The 19,724-nt window shown below is 34.3% G+C and overlaps 1 protein-coding gene across 1 annotated transcript in view; it reads left to right on the plus strand.

The window, feature by feature from the left end:
- Nucleotides 1-19,724, plus strand: part of Shrm (shroom) — a 107,944-nt gene that overhangs the window by 29,221 nt on the left and 58,999 nt on the right. The window contains exon 2 of the mRNA XM_077446229.1: nt 9,361-9,454. The gene's annotated coding sequence lies outside the window, so the exon portion shown is untranslated. The remainder of the gene's footprint in view (nt 1-9,360; nt 9,455-19,724) is intronic.

Raw genomic sequence — 19,724 nt, forward strand, 5'->3', positions numbered from 1 at the left:
TTGCATTCTCTCGGGTACCATTCAAGCACTTCATTTGTCCATCTTTCGTTCATTATTCTATCCACGTGGCCCGTCCATTGCCATTTCAATATCTTTACTCTATCCACTATGTCCACTATTCTTATCATACTTCTCACCCACGTGTTCCGCTTCTTGTCTTTCTTTGTTATGCCGAGCATACACCGTTCTATATCTCTTTTAGGGTATTGGACTTTGTGTAGTATCTTGGCGTTCAATGTCCAAGTTTCACATCCATACGTCATCATAAAAGCCTACTTTGAAACGGGCACTAACGGACTGTGAGTGCTCTCTTGAAGTTTGTCAGGTTATCCAATGACGTATGAAACATTTGACTTCAGTCTATGAATAAGTACGAAACTGCATCACTAGACTTTGGCACAAAAATTGCGTTTGTCTTCTAACTTCCTTGGGTCGCAATGTCGTAATGTGCATCTCCATTACGAATCGGTTTCGTTTTCCTCAGTGTGACTCACGTAGTATTATATTACCTGTTTCGAGATTCGCCTCACTCTGGTTCGAAATTTGAACGTTTGACATTCTTGGTGGCCTGCAGTCTCTTGTGCAATTCCAATAGCACGTGCAATGTTTCTCAAAACCCCTTTTTGATTTTTCCGTTTTCCTTTTTTAAGTCTCCTTCTGCCTCGCCCGCGCCTAATTTGCATACTCCACAGGTGAAATAACGAATGATTCATTTCTAACCGGCGAGTTTCTATCTATGCATTAAACATTTCTAGTATCGAGTTGACCTCCGTGCTAGCTCGTGCAAAACACGAAATCCTTTGAACGGAGGACCTCGAAATTGAGCTTTTCCCATATATGTACAATTTTCCCCCGAGAACTTTTTTTTAAACCAGGTGATATAATATAGTCCGGTTTAAAAAAATAACGACATAATTTTTAGGAGAAAATTATCAATAACAATAATGATTTTGCTGAGTCAAAGTGACATCATACTCGGACGATAATTTTGGTCAAGATCTCAACGGCTAGAAAAAAAATCAACCAATTCAGAGAGTAGATGTTTGATTTCAATTCAATTATATTCCAATATTGCTATTAATTTTATGAAAATGTTTTTACAAGATGATGGTTATTATTAATAACTTATTAATTTTATGAAAATTACTATAGTCGATCCGATGAACCGAGCATGCTTTATTTATTTATTTTTTAAATTATTTCTTATTTAACTATACATATATGTACAATATATATTATAATATTATTACAACATAATTCAATGCAAGGTCTTTAATAATATTACTGTAAGTTTTGCTGTCCATAACATGTCGTTGATAATTACTTTTATCGTCTAAAAAATATAAATTTCCATTAATATATCATATATACGTATTCCATAAATAAATGAATAATATCAGCAACTTACGTATTTTGTATTAAAATTTTATTAATGTAAATATTTCAAAACACGAAACACAAACTCAAAACTAACGAAAAATAAAAGTCAAATTCTACCGATGCACGTAAAATGCTGTATTTCTTGAACAAAATACAATACGAAACTGAAACGAAATGTAATCGGCCATCGCGGGTCGAGTGGGGGGGGGGTGAATGCGATAGCATGTTCATTTTACGAAAAGTCTCATGATAGATGGATTCAACTATAGCAATGTAGGAGGAATTGGTATAATCAGTGATGTGCTGCTAAAATAAAAGAATATAGACAAAAAAAAATTGTGTTTATCGTTTATCTGTTGTTGTGGTGATTTTTTATGAATACATTGTAAAATAAGCTTGAAATAAAGTAGCTTCTTCAAATAATTGTCACAAACAAACACATGTACTGAGAGCTGCATGGAACTGCATCCGATAGTTAATTATTCTGCTCCAGCAAATTATCCCCACTACTCCATTCGACTTGTATTGACTCGCGATGATGAATCATAACGAACGCAAACTGCAAACGGCCGCAAGTTTTTTTTTTAAGCTTTTTATTTATATCCACATTATATCAAGTATTGTGATCGTGCAAAAATCCGATCTTGGGATTTTGGCTGATTTTTAATTAGAAATTTTTCTACGTATTGGTTTTAGTTTCCGTATTTCAGTAACCAGCTTTACGAACTAAAATTATTTTCGTAACCTATACATACATACATATATAGCAAGCAATACATCAATTAAAATTTAAAAAAACTTCTGGATAGAAACTTATAATAGGAACTTATTGATTTACTGATTTTTTCCCATATATGTATGTATGTATATGTTTACAACATTTGAGATGAGGGATCATACAATACTGAAAAATGGAATAATGTCGTAATTTTACTTAGTCCAATCGATCAAGACACGACAAAGCTACATATTGTGATTTTTGGGGTAGTTTCCAAAATATGTTCAAGTATATATGTATATGGCTAGCGAAGACTGTTCCTACAATAACCAATTTTAATGTCAACCACATTTTGAGACATCTCAAAGTGTTTTTTTTTTATTTTATCATACTTCATATAGTAAAAAGTGATGCAATTTGAATAACCTGGTACCGTATACATTGGAGAGGAGCAGACGATCATCCAGGATGGTGGTGTAGAATGAAAAGTGGGATGACTAAGTGGTTTCTTTGTTTCTTTACATGCTTAGAATCGGCAACGGACCCTTTCAACGTGCTTCGGTTAGCTATAAGGAAAATATTTCACAATAAAAACTCTTGACGGAGAGCACCTCGAAAAATTCCACATCTTTTTTTTTTTCGCTGCTTCCAAGCACCTGAAGAGGACCTGGAAGGCCAGGTAGAGCTTCTTCTATTCAACGCTGTCATCGTCTGTCTGTCCGAGGATTCGACTTCGAGACCTCATCTCATATACATACAAACCCGTCCTCGGACACTATGCAATTTCGATGGACAAAAAAAAAACACGGTGCTCCCATAATAAGTATTCGAGTAAAAAGAAATACGAAGGAGAACAGAGGCGTACAAACTTTTGTAATATTCGAGCCGAATTTTAAAACTCTGTGCTTTTTTCTGCATGCATGAAATAATAAGATTATCGTGCAAAAATGCTTTATTAAGTTACATGGTTTTATAAAGATTCATTTTTGTTCGAGTACTTGACGTTGATTAATTGATATGGTAACCAAGTAAACAGATACCATTTATCCAACACACTTTTTGTTCACTCTCGCTGATGATTCAAAGATTGTAAATATGTAACTTGGCAAGAGAGCGGTTCAGCTTAAATTTTAATTGAATATTGTGCTGTCATCGGAAATCCGTATTTATGTAAAAATTCAATAAAATCTGTTCTTTAAAACTGGGTCAAAGATTGATTATAAGATTTGATTCACACAAACGGAAATGTCAAGCTAGATAAAACCACGTAAAAACGATATAAATTTATACTCATTTTTTTTCAATGTACATATTTTCGTTTATCTCAGGAGTCGGAGCCAGAGTTGTAAAAAATCAACCGACTTCGACTCCTTTTTATTATTTTTTTAATTAATACTATTACGGTATGCGTCAAGTAGTCTCTAATTATATTGAAGTACATAGATCGACTAATAAATTGAAATTTAATAATTTCTTTATAAAAACCATGACTTAAAATTACATTATAAATAAAATCGTCGAATTGCAAATATTTTGATATGTATTCTCGTTTTTTTTTTTATTATTATATTGATTTGTTTGTGTGTGAAATTCATACATATTTTCTATGGGTGTACTTACTTTTTATTTATACTTATTTCGTTACCAATAATTCAATAAATTGGGTTACACGTCAGTTTTTAGTGCTTTTTTTAATTCCTTTAATTTTTTTATATCTCGAAAATTGCTATTATTTTCATAACTAATAATTTTATATGTTGGTAAGCAATCATTCAAATTGGAATCGAATCATAAAATTAAGCGAGAGTGGGTAAATTTTGATCCGACTTCACAGCCCTGGTTTATATGCATGTATGATTTATGAAATGCAATATGTCTGAATGGATGTAATGAAAAAATGATCACTGGGCAAAAACTGCTCCAGAAACAGTCGTTAGCACATTCCACACAGTAATCGCATTGATCCAATTCATACCTTAATAGCTAAATATATGATAATTTGATATTGGTATTAACATTATTGCAAAAAGCAGATTATAGACCTTCAATGGATATTTTTACACATTTTTTTCACACATGTATAGAAAAAAGGTTAACTAGACGTAATTCAGTTGTAGATATGACACATATTTTATTTGAAAATGTCGCCGCATGCAGCTCGCGGGCCCGAGTTTGCGCGTCCCTGACATAGAACCAGTCCGTCTATCGGCCATCGAAATCTTCATTTTTTGCGCGATTCTAAATCGTATCGCTTTTTCCTCAATTTCGTTGGATTTCGAAACTCGCGTCGATGACACTCGTTGTATGTAATGTCGAGGCTTCTTTGCTCGTTTGTTTTTCATCATTCGATGAATCATGCGGTTTTGTATTATTTTTAGCGACTCTTCCAATATGCATGCATCCATGAAATCATATCTATTTTGATCGTGTAAATCGGTCGTTGGCTTCCTGATTCCAAAGTGGCGTGGTCAATTTGTTCATTCATTTTTTGATTAGCGTTTTCACTGTTCATCATTACATACAAATGTATATATTTGCGTCCATTGAGGGTCGCGTCTTATTGCATAAATCGGTGATAGAATATGCGTATACTTTTTTTTTTGTCTTCATTTACCTTGCGGATGTTTGTGATAGGATCGTTGGGTTGTGTTTTTGAAAATCAGAAGTCGGCGGAATCGGTGTTTTAGGACATTCGTAACGCCTAGTTACGAATATTTCATATGATAAACGCAAAGCAAAGGGTTACAAATGATGGGACATTAGAGGGACACGTATTATGTAAGTGGGAGAAGTCCCGTTCGGTCGGGATAAAGACTCCATCCATCATATCTCATTCAGAAGAGTTCAAAACTCACCTTTACCTGCCACACAGCTGGCCGTTTCATTATCGTACACGTTTTCTCTCATTTTTTTCTTTATTTATTATATTTGGGGGCTGGGTCCTCGCACGCGGGTGTTTATGGGTTGTTTTGTTCTCGTGTCGGGATTAATTTGAATGGCAGTCGGTGGCAGGAGATAGCTGGCCACAGGTAACTCTTATTAGGTACATGGGGCGTCGTAAGTTAAGGAACCGGTTGTTTCAATGATAATTTATTTATGAGAATATAAATTTGAATAAGTAAAAAAATGTGTATGCATGTGTAGTATATATGAAACGATTCATGAAGTCGCAGATGTGATTCAAACCGAATTAGAATATGATTTAGCCAAATGATTACATTTATTTTTAATCTTGCAACTGCTGACAAGATTTGGATTGTATCTACATATATACTCAGATCAAAGTCTGAATATTTGTCCTTTCTCAATTATTTCCATCCTTGTCTTTTCCAGAAGGCATTGAACAATACAATTCACAATTTCTTTTTATTATAAATACTGAAGCTCCTTTCATACACTCAAAGTTTACCGTACACTAAATTTAATCAACTTCTTTGTGTCTATTTTTATTTATTACAAGCTTTTTGATATTTCATATGTATGTACATACATACATCTGTAAACTTTTGTTCAAAACAAAATGCTTCCGCTACTTATGGCCATACTTTGTACGCACCATGATTTGTCTCACCCGATTCTAGTTTTCTCTTTCTTACGAAAAAGACAGAAAAAATAAATAGACAGAGAGAGGGAGATGGCAAAAAAAAAAAACCAAACCAAACCAGAATTTGTCGATGTTGTCTCGAGGATGGATAGTGCGCGTGCTGTTACAATGACCGTTTCCGTTTCGCTAAACGGCAAATAATATCGAGTGCAAGATTGCCAAATTTCATCTCCTGAGATTTGATATATGTATTATCATATTTTAACGCTTTGCGTAATAGTTTCTACTTTTCTAATTTGCCTTTCACTTGACGATACCTATACAAAATTTCGATTGTCATGATCTCTTTAATCCTTAAATAGTTTGAATAGAAATTATACTTACTATGTATGTAAGTATTTCTTGGTTTTACCAATACGTATTGTAGATGCATGGATGGGTGGAAGGATTAATTTAGCCTAATGGATAATGTTATAAAATTCATCTCATGTATTTATAAGTAAAATACTGGTAGTATATGTATAATTATTTATAATTAGGACAAATAATAGACATATCCGTTAGTAAAGAAGAAGAAATAAAGATACGTATGAAATTAGGATGGAGTGCATTTGGACGAATTAATGCTGTTTTTCAATCAAAAATGCCACGTTCTTGTAGAAAAAGATCTTCAATCAATTTGTTTTGTCAGTTAGGACGTATGGATTTGAAACTTGGACTTGGAACTTTATATGTTTGGCATGACTAGGAAAGACAGGAAACGGAATACGTGGGTGAGAAGTATGACAAAGGTAGTGGATATAGTGGAGACAGTGTAGAGATTGAAATGGCAAAAGGCGGGCCGGGCCACGTGGCTAGAAGAATCGACAAATGGTGAACAAAAGAAGTGCTAGAATGGTACCCGACGGAATGCAAAAGGGTAAAAGGTAGACCGCAGGGAAGGTGGGTAGACGAAATTTGAAAAATGTGTAGGGTGAGATGGATTAGAGTTGCGCATAATTAGAGGCGAGTTGGAGCATGTTGGTAATTGGAGACGAGTATGTTGGATAGGCCTTCATCCAGCAAGAATGATCAATGGCTGTATTTGATGATATAAAGTACTAATAAAATATGTGTCAATTATATGAAGAAGTAAAACCTAACAAAAATCAAAATATAATATATGTACATGCATATACAAATGATATAACTAACCTAACTTAACCGTATCAAAATCGAGAATTATAAACATTTCTAATGAAATGCATAATTGATTGTATAATTATGATATGTCTGTATAATGTTTATCAACATTACGAAGGTATGCGTAATTTCCGGGAAAATTCTTCATCGAATCGTTTTTACTCACCACTTATGCAATGTTTGGATAATGTCGTCTTGTATGCATTATATGTATGTATAATATATAATATTTATATACTTCCTAATTTCATCAGATAATAACATGACAGCATACGATTCAAATTATTTTATTAAATTTAGAGCTTTTGGAATTATTTATTTATTTATTTAATATACTTAGGGGAGGAGGCAAAACTGATGGACCCAAGGGGTTTGACTTATATATATGTATACCTATATATATATATATATATATATATATATATATATATATATATATATATATATATATATATATATATATATATATATATATATATATATATATATATATATATATATATATATAAATTAAACGATATAAAAATAACGAATTAAAGGAAAATACAAAGAGATAAAAAAATAGAACAGTAAAATGATAGCTAAAAAAAACGAAAATATAGAAAGAAATTAAGACTAGGAAGATGAGAATTACAAAAACTCTTTAAATAAAAAACAAAAAAATTATGTGAAAATTCTCTATTGATTATCCTAGGAGCTTTTAAAAGCGTTCTAGCTTTGGCATTAAAATTAAATCCTATTCTCATTATGCGTCACAATCGGCTTTGTGAACTAAGGATTGCAATACCGGTAAATCGGAAAAATTTCGCCATAATGGTCGATATTGTAAATAAATACATATGATTTGTCAAAAATAAAAAATAAAATTTATTTATTTTAATGCATTTACATACATATATGACATTATTCACCTGAGATTTATTTTTAATTATTTTTGATTCAATCTAGGTTAACGTTTTTAGGAAAAGTAACCACATACAGTTATCTTATCCTCGAAAGATACTTTTTTCATTTACCGGTATACCGGTAGTATGAAAAATCATTTACCGTTTACCAGTTTATGGGATTTGACGGTGAATTGCAATCCCTAGTGGGAACTAACAAACTTTAGTTCCGGATTCAAACCTTGGTTATTTTAATTTATTGGTATATGTATGTTCTATGTGCAGCTTTGCCGACAGAGGAATGATGATAATTACATATGAAAGTATTGTTGGAATGAGGAGGAGGAGGATTCAAAGGGTGCTGCCGGCATTGAGATTACGAGAGAATGCAAGAATGTGAAATTATGAATATATGCAAAATGTGACCGAACAAGGAGTGAGAGGGAGGGATTGAGAGAAAGAGAGATGGGAAGGAGGGAAATAAGGACTGGTCGTTCTCGAGGAGGTCTTTGTCCACCGGTGGGCGTACAAGAGAACTGATGACGATCATATTTAAAGTTGGTGTCCTTTTGCGAATAAAGGAACGTGACCGGCCCCCTCTTTGTAATGTTAAAACTTTCGCAAAGTAACGAATCGAAATAAAATGAGACTTTTTGACGAGTGCCAGTGGTGTCAAAACTGTATGGATATTGTAGCTGCAATTTATGTAACTGCTTAGCGAACTCTATATCTATGGATACAGTGCTATTTTCAAACCTAATATTGCACACAACTAATCATTTTGTATTCAAAGTTTTCCACGTAGACAATAAAGGTTTTTTTTCACTAGCCTCTTTTTAATATTTCTTATTCTGACACATATAAAAGTTTATTTACATTGCCCAGCGTTGCACGACAACAGCAGTGTTTGGAAAAGTCTACATACTTGTGTATATTCATACTATAGGGCAGCGCATGTTTAGGTACGTCCACACCTGTTTTGGCCGAGTGCAAGGCAAAATCAGCTTACATCTACATTACAGAGCGCGACGATACGGCGCAATATTGTTTGCATCGTATCACCGAGTAAACATTGTCACAATATGATGTTTCCGAAAATATTCATACGCGCATGCGCACTTTCGTTAGTATGCGTGCACTCGCCACTGTGACGTCACGCGTGAATGTTTCTACAGTGGCCAAGGAACACCGGTTTTGCTTGATACGTTACGACGACATGTAATGCTGTATAATATGAATTGATTTTGATTTTTAAATGCTTTTTATTATTACTAAATTATGTTCACAATACATCTTATATCTATTTTAATAGCTACTGATCAACTGATCATTTTCTATTTTACAATTTTAATTTAATTTTGTTAGTATAATCATAGTATTATATTATTCTAATGTTAATGTACAGCATAATAGGAAAAAAGCTCAAAAACCTATTTACAATTATTGTATAATATGAATAGATTTTGTCAGTTGTTGTTTTTTCGTCTTATTACGGAATATATAGAATTTACTAAAGAATATTTCTGGTACTGCTGTTTACGCACAGTTGCCGATCTGTGCTGTGACAGTATAAACAGACCGTAATTCTCAAAATATATTTTACTATGTGTTATTTAAGCTTGAAATTCAAATGTCAATATTTCTATTTCCAGATCCTCCATCGTTTGCTGTGGAATGTTGATTTTGGCGGCTAGATTTTTGATTTTCGAGAGGACTCGGCACCTAATGGGTTAACGGCGACAAAAGGTGTGTTTCTAAGATCTGAAAGATGTATTTCTGACTGTCACATTTATGTTTCTTCAGTATTTGCGGATGTGAACCGACAATATTTGATTTGTGGAATGAGCTTAAAATTTGACTACCGTGTCAATATTTATTCTGTTTTGATTTTGTACTACTTGCTTTTCAGTTTTTGCGCTTTATTATGTACTTATGTAAGTATGTACGTGATTGCTATTTTCAATAAACCCACCATCTATTCAATCCAATGAACTGTATATGTCGATTCGTTATCGATAACAACCACCTTATTTATTGATTTTTATTATTCAGAAATTGTTATTGAATGGTTTCATTTAACGTTGTTCCATTTAGGGTGTCGTTCATTATTGATTGAGGATGAAATCATTTCGTCCATGCACGTATGTACACATATGTATGCATACATACATTTATACGAAAATTTCAACTGCGTTAACGTAGCGTCATTTTGCAATTTAATCAACTGCAATTTTAAATCAAATGGAAAAAACATTACGATGGTTTTTACTAGACTTTGGACATTATTTTCATTCAAATTTAAGGTATTGATAAGAAACTGCAATTTTTTAAGTCAGTAAAACTCTTGTTAAATTTATCCAATTGCTTTTTCTTTTTAAAGCCATTCCTTTTCTGAAGATGGGACGTATTTCCAAAATTCACTAACGTAATTGAGATCGACCAAATGTTGCTTCGCGATCGATCGGTTGGGCACTCGTTGTATATTCGCTCCGAAAGATTTTCTTAGACTTGTTCAATATTTTTCCGATAGATTGTTTGAATAATACATATGCTTATTATCACGTCAAAATTACCCGTTCATGATGCCACTTTAACCAAATGCTGCTGGGCGGTTTTTGACAGCGATAGGAAGCAAAATCATACATGGAATAGTCCTTTCAAAACGATACATTCGACCTATGTCGTTGAAATTGTATTTATCCTTGCTTGACAGTGATCTATATTTTCGATTTTCGGTAAAATTGTATCCTTGCTTGACAGTGAACGATAACGAATATGGATACATCGTTATCGATCACTGTCAAGTGTACCGAAAATGGTCCAAAGGGTCATTTTGGTATAGATCACTGTCAAGCAAGGATAAATACTACCATACAATTTCAACGACATAGGTCGAATGGGTCTACCCCACAGGATCGAATTAGAAATGCACGAAAAACCAAATATCGGAAGGCAAAGATCGAAAATCGAAAGATCTTAAGTCGAAAGATAAAAAAAGGGTGTATGGTAAACGGTACATACTCACGTACATCCTCAATTAATTTGCGCGAGCAGGATACAACAGGAACAAGGGGAACAGGCTTTTCCTCCCGTATTAATGTGCGCGCGCAGAATCCCGTGAGATTTTGCGATTTTCGATCTTTGCCTTCCGATATTTGGTTTTTCGTGCATTTCTAAATCGATCCCGTGAGGTGCACCTAGGGTTGCCAGATGATAATTTGATAAAGGAGGGCAGATGGGTTTAAAAAGGAGGATTTTCTGTAAAAAAAGGAAGACATTCAGAAATTAAACGAATTTTTTATATTATTTTACTTTATTTTAATCATATTTAGCTGAGCTGCCAATTCTGGAAAGACATTCTTGGTTTTTTAACAAATAATTACAAAAATCTTCACATGTCATGTTTTTGAAGTTGTATTGAGTAAGAATTAAAGATTTAACTGACTGCACACTTAGTCTATTCCTCTCTTTGCTCCACTGAGTATTAATCAGTGAAAAAACTCTTTCCACATTTGCATTATGTGCGCTTATACAAAAATAAAACTCGCAGATCTTGAGCAGTTCTGAGAAACATTCAATGTTTTTAACACTTTTGAAGTAGATTGTCCACTGCTCGTGCAACTTCAAATCATAATATGCTTCATCTTCATCTGATTTTGATTTAAGAAATGAAATCGAGTTACAAAATTGATCGTGTAGCTTAACATCGTCAATCTCTACACCTCTGATGCTCAAGAAGTCAATGCATGAAACTAAATCATCATAAATAAGTCCCGCCCGATGTTTAGCAAAAAGGAGGACTTTTGTAGGAAAGGGAGGACAAAACATGGAAAAGGAGGACATGTCCTCAATTTGGATACCATCTGGCAACCCTAGGTGCACCCAGGTCGAATGTATCCTTTTGAAAGGACTATCCCATGTACACGTCCCATGGACGCCACATTTTTTCTATATGTTTAAAACTATCTAAAAAGAAAACCACGTGCCACATTCACCGATGTCTGATTTCGCCTTAAGTCGTGAATCGCCAGTTCATTCGGTGTAAATGCTGCGTTACAGTGTTTGCAGAAGATCGAACGGGTCGAAGAGAGCACATCCGCAAATGTGGTTCTCTACACTATAGTGGTTTATTTTATGTGTATAAGGTTACCTGTATAATATAATGCTGGTGACGGCGGTCGCGAAAGAATGTTCTAACGTCGCTTTATCAACGTTCGATCGGTGGAAGACAGAAGAAATGTTGATTGCAGATAGGCGGCTAATGGACGCTAGGAACGCGGTCCACTTGAATGAGATTATTGTCTGGTCCAGCAGGCAGCCATTGGGCCAGTTTTTACCATGGCAATTACGCCACAATGCTGTTGCGTTCCGCGAACCACTCTTTGGCGGCTCACATCTATTCCACCATTTGCTGCCTTCTTCCATCTATGAAGGATTTTGACGACATCCTTGGGTGCAAAAGTATCTGCTCCCCGAGGATGATCGACAGTCGTTAAATGGAACGGACCTTGCCTCATCTGCTTATCTCATCCGTTTATGTCTTGGCCAGTAACTGCAGGTTAACGATGTGCGCAGTTTGTTTATGGTTTCATTTTGATGACCCTTGAAATCACTCTGATTAAGATATATACAAGGTGTTATGAAGCTAAGTGCAAAGCCTTGGAAGGTTTTGATAGCTCATATCATTTAGAACATTTTGAGCCACACATACCTCAGTACAAAGTCTTATGGTTTTTATTTTATTTCATTTTTAAAGATTTTTTAGTAAAAACACCAAAATCTCACAGTTAATTGCTAATACTGCCCAAGTTAAATGTGGTATATTAGTCAATTATTATTTTTTTGTTTTTCTAATGTTTGTTCGATCAAATAAAAACAAACACAACCATCTGTGTCAGCATAAAAAAAAATAGAGGCACAATAAGTTTTTAAAAATTTGTCAAATAGGAAAAAGCTGACTTTTTTTGTATTTAAAAAAATAACTTAATTTTCTTTAAAAGGTAAAACATGCCTGCTTATTGCCCTTTCTTTTAAGATATCGCTCATGCAGATGTCTTGCCAATTATCAGAATAAGGATGTAAAAACTTAGTTGAGGGAGTGCGCCGAACAAAGTTTTAAGTTCAACTTATAATTTTTAATGCATGCTAGAGTCTTTTGTCTCACTTTCGTGGTGATAATTTTGAGTTTTATGTCTTCCTTCATGGTTTGGAAAGATTTTTGTATTTTTTTGTGTATGCAAAATATCCTGGAAGATATGAGCTATCAACCCTTTAAGGCTTTGCACTTAGCTTCATAACACTCTGTATATAGTATTTGATCAGTTTTAAAACAAATAGTGTGTAGTTTGTGGACTGTTCAATTGCTAATTTCTTCTGCTAGAATTTTAACCTATTCACCAGCTTTCAGAAAAAATTGATACTCACTAAACACCTAGTTCCACTTTCAGCGACATTGACCAAAGACTGAGCGCATAAATCTTTCTGCATTCCCGAATACTTTTTTTTGCCCTGCAACATTTTTTTACTATTGATATTCGGGGAATATGACATATGAATATGACATATGTTAGAAAATGTTCGTAGTTAAAAAAAATGGGTTCCGGAATTCAGGGAGGTTTATGTGTTCAGCCGCTGGTTGCTGTCGTCGAAAGTATATAGATATAGACCTTAAACTTCAGGATAATTTGATAAATATTGACATTTCGGAACACTACGAAGCATGAGGGGTCTTGGAATTGAATTAAATTATTCCAATTCAGTTAAAAATTTAAATTTTGGGACTCAAACTCATCCTATACTTTGATTTATTATAAACTAGTGGTTTTTGCTCGGTATTTGTAATATAAGCGCTTAAGCATGGTTAGTATATTAGTAAACATTCATTTATTTTTTTGTTAAATTTATTTGAATCGAAAACAATATATGTACATATACATTCAACGATCGTCATATTTACTTTGATATATTTTCAATGTTTACATCCAAAACTTAATACAAACAAAATCTCTTTCGAAATTATATATTAGATGGTCTTTTAGTTTTTCGAAAAGTGTAGAATTTATTGAGAAAAAACTTCAAATCAATGGAGTAGTGTCATTATAAGCAAATGCAATTTGGTTAGTATCCAAAATAGTTTCAATACTCTTGTTCTATTCCTTAACTTTCTTCCCTCTACGGCTTTTTAATAATCGGAAGAAAGATTCTCACTTTAAAACAAACAACCACCCTTTCGTTATTTTTTGGACTTCGTTCAACTTTGATTAGATGAAATCCGTGATAGCGTTAGGCGTAACTGATATTGAAGATATTGTAGCTTATCGGAGACTACATACATACATATATATGTATATGAATGTAGTTTGAGGTCGTCTGAAAAGAGAGCTGATCTCTTCTTGGAGATGCTTGTCGGTGCATGCCGACCTTCAATTACGGCACAAACCAAGTGGTTCATATTGTGAACAGCATTCTGTGAAACTCGTCCCTGGCCAGTGGACAAACTCGTCCTCCTCGGCACATCCTTGATACTAGAACCATAAGCGTGCTGAATAAATACCACTACCACCCACATACATGAATAGTTCTACGAATGTACATATGTAGATCCTTGATATCACAGATTCAATTAAAAACGGAAAATAAATAACGGGACCGGGTTTTTACGTCGTAATCGCATCCAAAATTTTTCAACAATGTACCGTAGGTACTTACTTGCTTTGAAGATTTGCCCCAATTTATACTGTCAACAACAAACGGCATGTATCAATGTATCGTTTTTATTGTTTGATTTTTTTTAAATTTATTTTATTATATAAATATATACCAGGAAGGCCTAACAGGTAAATCCCAATGCATCTTCTTGGTCAATTACAAACAATGCAGCATTTCTATTACATATTGAATTACGAGACACTGAAAACTTGAAATTAACGAGGCATCTATGAATTTTATTGTACATTAATCATACTCCAATAGTGGTGGCATAGTAGGTAGGAAGGTTTTTAACCAATTTTTAATCGAGGAATCGTTTCAACAATGAAATAAGAAAAATTGGCAAACTCTGATAGGAACGATCGACTTGGAGTCACAAATATCCAAGTCTGACCAGCAGCATTACAGATGTACTCAAAATAAATTCTTTTCAATCGAGGTCAACTCACGGGATCGAACCCGGCGCCTCTCGTTGCTAGGCAAAAGCCCAACCACCGAACCATGCTGCTGGCTATTGTATTGCATGTCTTAGGAAGGGTAGTTTTGTGGGTTATTGTTAGAGGTAGGATAGTCACAGTGCTATCCATTGTTCCATTGTTGTAAATCCTTTGTAAAAAAGGTTCGGCAAACCTTTAACAACGCATTTACAACCTTTGAACAATACGCGGCACCTTCTGGGTCCGGTGACTAGTTATTGTGTACAAGTGAAGCTACAGGAACCTAAAGAATATCTCGGTAAGGTCCTATGACAACCGCCTACCCCGGAATGGTACATCAGATTCTCTTTCTTTGGTTACTGTTTCTATGCAATCTCGAAATTTGGTTTCCGGTATTTTGACTTTCCACTTATCAGGGTTTCCACTTACCCAGTTTCAAATATTCTTCGGGAGAAGATATCATGGAAGATTCTTGTTAGGTAGGATGTATAATGATTCGGAATGAAGTCAGATAAATGGCAAAATGGATCACATTTGTATACCAAAAATTTCTGGTATACAAATGTGATGGGAAACCAAAAGAAGGTGAGCAGTCTGATGTCGGCTGGGACAAGAGTGCATGGAATCCCGCCGTAAAATTGAGCGCATTCGGACAAAATGTCGATATTCCAATTTCCAAGAGCGAACTTCACGACTGGGGGCCGTATCTTGGCAAAAAGGCGTCGGCGTTTGGTTTTTGCTATGGTTTTTTGCTATGGACGAGTGCGCTAGGGAACTGACCGAGCTAGAACTGGTTGTCGTCGCTGACGTAACCACAGTTAACCCGTTCGCTGCCGGCCGACCTCTCGGGTTCACCGCACCCGCCTCCCCACCCACAGTCACATAATCGACAAGGTCAACACCATCTCCGACGTCTAAGCTAGCCCACCACTACTCAAATTCAAAGGGTTGAGACTTCATTACCAATAACACCTTCCCACCCTTAAAGCCCACTGGGCAAACTTTACTTTTCCAAATGATGATAATTGGAATTTGTGATTTTTATCTATGTGGGTATTTATAGTCGAACCTATGTACATACATATAGCTATCGATATTCACCCTCCACTCGACTCGCGATGGCCAATTGCATTTCGTTTCAGTTTCGCATTGCATTTTGGTCAAGAAATACAACATTGTTCGTGCGTATAGCGGTCGGTAGAATTTGACTTTTATTTTTTGCTAGTTTTGAGTTCGTGTCTCGTATTTTGAAAAATTTACATTAATAAAATTATAATATATAAAAAAATACGTTAGTTGTTGATATTGTTAATTTATTTATGGAATACGCATATCTAATATATGTATAATTTGGAAAGAGACTTTGTATATATGTATGTATGTATGTATGTATGTATCCTTCGTTCGTAGAAATCCGTGACGTCATCGAACAAATACTTCGCTTTTTTCCGATTCAAAGGATTCGAAGCTCCGGGGGCGCAGTCGCCGAGGGGGGAGCCCTAGGGGGCGCAAACGCCGGGGGCGTACATATAATTTTTTATAAGAGACTTACTATATATGTTTATTTGTTCGTGATAGTCAATTTAATAAAAAAAAACAAATGAGTATTCAAATAAATTTAATAAAATGTTTGCTATTAGATTAGTCATGTTTATACGGATTATATTACAAATACCGAGCGAAGCCGGGTAATACAGCTAGTATTTTATAGTAATGGAAATTTATATTTTTTAGACGATGAAAGTAATTGTCAACGTCATGTTATGGACAGCAAAACTTACAGTGATATTATTAAAGACCTTGCATTGAATTATATTGAAACAATATTATATAGTTAAATTAGAAATAATTAAGAAAATAAAATATAAATAAATTATTTTACACCCTTACAATGTTACAGCATATTGCACGAATGTGACAGCATGCTCGGTTCTCTAATTTTCGGATTTAATGATCTAGAAAAAATGTGTGTGTGTGTGTATGTGTGTCTTTGTATTTTGGGGATTTTTTGAACACCGTTAATCCTATTGAAACTTAGTATTGGTTACTGAAATTCTTATCGATACGACGTTAATTTTTTTCAAATTTTTAAGTTGACGTGAAATGGTACCTCTCCTTATAGTTTTTGGATTCAATTATCTCCCAAACCTTTCTACGGATTTGACTTTTTTTAAAATGGAAATTATAAATTTTATACAGAAGCATTTTGTAATTATTTTTATCTCAACCGGAAGTAGTACTTTTTTACTCTAGAGTTTTTACTATTTAAAAAAATAAACGCTCAATTTTCACCTATTTACATTTGAAGTGGGTCGATTATGATTAATTTTGACAAACGATAATATAGGTACAATGATGTCATTTTTCCAAGAAACTCCCATATATACATATGTATATCTTAAAAAAGATGACAGTTTCATAGCCCAAATCAATGGATGACGACACTAGTGCATATGTTTGGTCATACTCGATGATTTTTCATTTTGATCTGTAAAACTTTTTTATTATAATTGAGTCGTTATATTTGAAAGTGGCGGAAGTTCAATTTTCAGCTCCAAACTCACTCTTTCTGTTTGACTGAATTCACAAATTGTTATCACTTCTTTTAATTCGATATGTCCAGAATCTCGGAAAAGCAGAATAAACGTATTTACAGGCCACCAGTATTTTATAATATTGTTAAACGTAAAACATTATATTTAATGTTTTTGCAAAATATTTCTCGAAATGAAGAAAAGTGGACTTTTGCCAGATTCAAATATAACGGCTCATATCTAATTATAATAGTGCATTATTTGTTTTACAAATTTTTTGTCGTTGTTTGCCCGTTGGTGCCTATAATGATTCTTGTATTCTAATGTTAGTGTTTAAATACATAATAAGTACATGATGATAAAATACTTACTCTTACTTCTCAACTTAATTATTGCTATTATGTAACGTAATTATTGCTATTGTGTGGTCTTAATGATAGTCATACATATTACACATGTAAATGAATGTTCGGCAAATGTCGCCAAACAAAAAACAAGTGTAACAAAATATAATCCGATCTATTGCACGACTGCACTCAAAATCGAGAAATTTTCTTCAAAAAAAATATATATCCTGACGTAAAGATAAATTTTATGCCTCGGGACCGATACGGCCTATTCCATTTGAGGCCAAAATCCGATAGTTCACTCGTTAGAAAGTCCTGTTTACGATTCATAGTTCCAAAGTCACTAAACATGAAGTCGTAAAATGATCTTTTGTATACGTATGCACCGACTTGCTTAATTCGTTTAGTATCTACTATCTACACAAAAGTACATATGTACATATTATTTATCTAAGTGAACATATACGATATATATAAAACTTCATCCTAACTTCAAGCAAGTTATGTAAGTCACAAAAATGTGTGAAGTTGCGTTCTTTTAAAAACGTTTATCTGCATCCTTACTCGCGTGTCTTTATGTCTTTTAGCATTCTTATTGTACAATAATTATATGTATTATCTTATTGTACTTTCCCAAGTAGTCTTAAATAAATAAGTAATGATTATATGTACCCCCTGGACACATACCCCCCAGACGCATGTACCCCTCAGACGCATACCCCCGGTCAAAACCTCCATGGACATCAACACTATATATGTATGTCTTTATTCTCTTTATTCATGAATAGTTCTGGCTGAGGTAGTTGAAGTTGTAAGCAGAATTTGAATACGTTTTCTTATTTTCGCACGAACTTTGCATAAATTGATTGCAAAAATAAGTTTTAAAAATATTAATAAATCATTAATACTATGCATTTCTTTCCTTGAGTAAAACACTTAAAAAGGAGCGTGTCGAGCGCGCGGCGCGCACACGAATACAACAAGAAATGTGTATAGTACTGTTGGGAGTGCAGTACTGACCAAGCTTCTAGCTGCCCCCGCACCCCTCCTTCGCTCACTCGAGCATATTCCATCGAAAACCGTACTGCACAAAATCATAAACGATGCCTCACTTAACGATATTAGTACAGCGATGTATGATCATTATTGGATGTATCGGTGTGCGGGCGAGCTTAATACACGCCTAAATAATATTGATATTTTCATATAATATACATACATTTATGTATATAATGTTAAATTTTTCTCAATTTCCTTGGGGGTGCTGCAGTACCGCAGTGCGTATGGACGAGCCGCCACTGCCTATACACCCACCGCAGCTATCTATCTGCATCATTAAAGAAGTGTTTAAATTTATCTACAATAATTTGTCTAATTTAGAAAAAATAAAATGTTATAGATAGATGTGTCGTTAGTAAAAACGGTAAATATGAACAAAAAAAAATTAAATGAAAAATTGGAGATAATCTATTCGGCGTGAAAACCGGAAAGACATTACGTATCACAGAGATATATTTAAACGGCGTATCTAGCACATAATTACTGTTGCAATTAACGTGTTAAATGCCCATTGTGTCGAGATCAATGCGAGCATGGCACGCGGGACGAGTCAAATTCGTCTTGTCAAAAAATATGATTTTTTCATAAAAAATAAAAATGTTTCATGCAATGTTACTTGTATTGACAATTACAGAAAGGCTTTGGGTATATGTATGTACATATGTATATACATATATACACAGTTCGCAAAAACAGATTTTTTGCGGCGTAACGATTCGGAGACATCGGTTATAGTAATCGCTCGCTTTTCTATGTGCATTCGAAAAAAAAGTAAGTATCCCAGAATCACGTCAATAAACTCTGCAGAAAAGGGGAAACAAAAATTACATGGTAGCTGATCGCAAGAAGAAGTCATCTGAGTCGGTTCCACGCCATGGCGCGAGCCGGCAAAACAACGGGTGGTGTAAATAATTAATCCACAGTCAACTAT

Source organism: Arctopsyche grandis, chromosome 2, assembly GCF_051622035.1.
Source record: "Arctopsyche grandis isolate Sample6627 chromosome 2, ASM5162203v2, whole genome shotgun sequence".
NCBI lineage: Eukaryota > Metazoa > Arthropoda > Insecta > Trichoptera > Hydropsychidae > Arctopsyche > Arctopsyche grandis.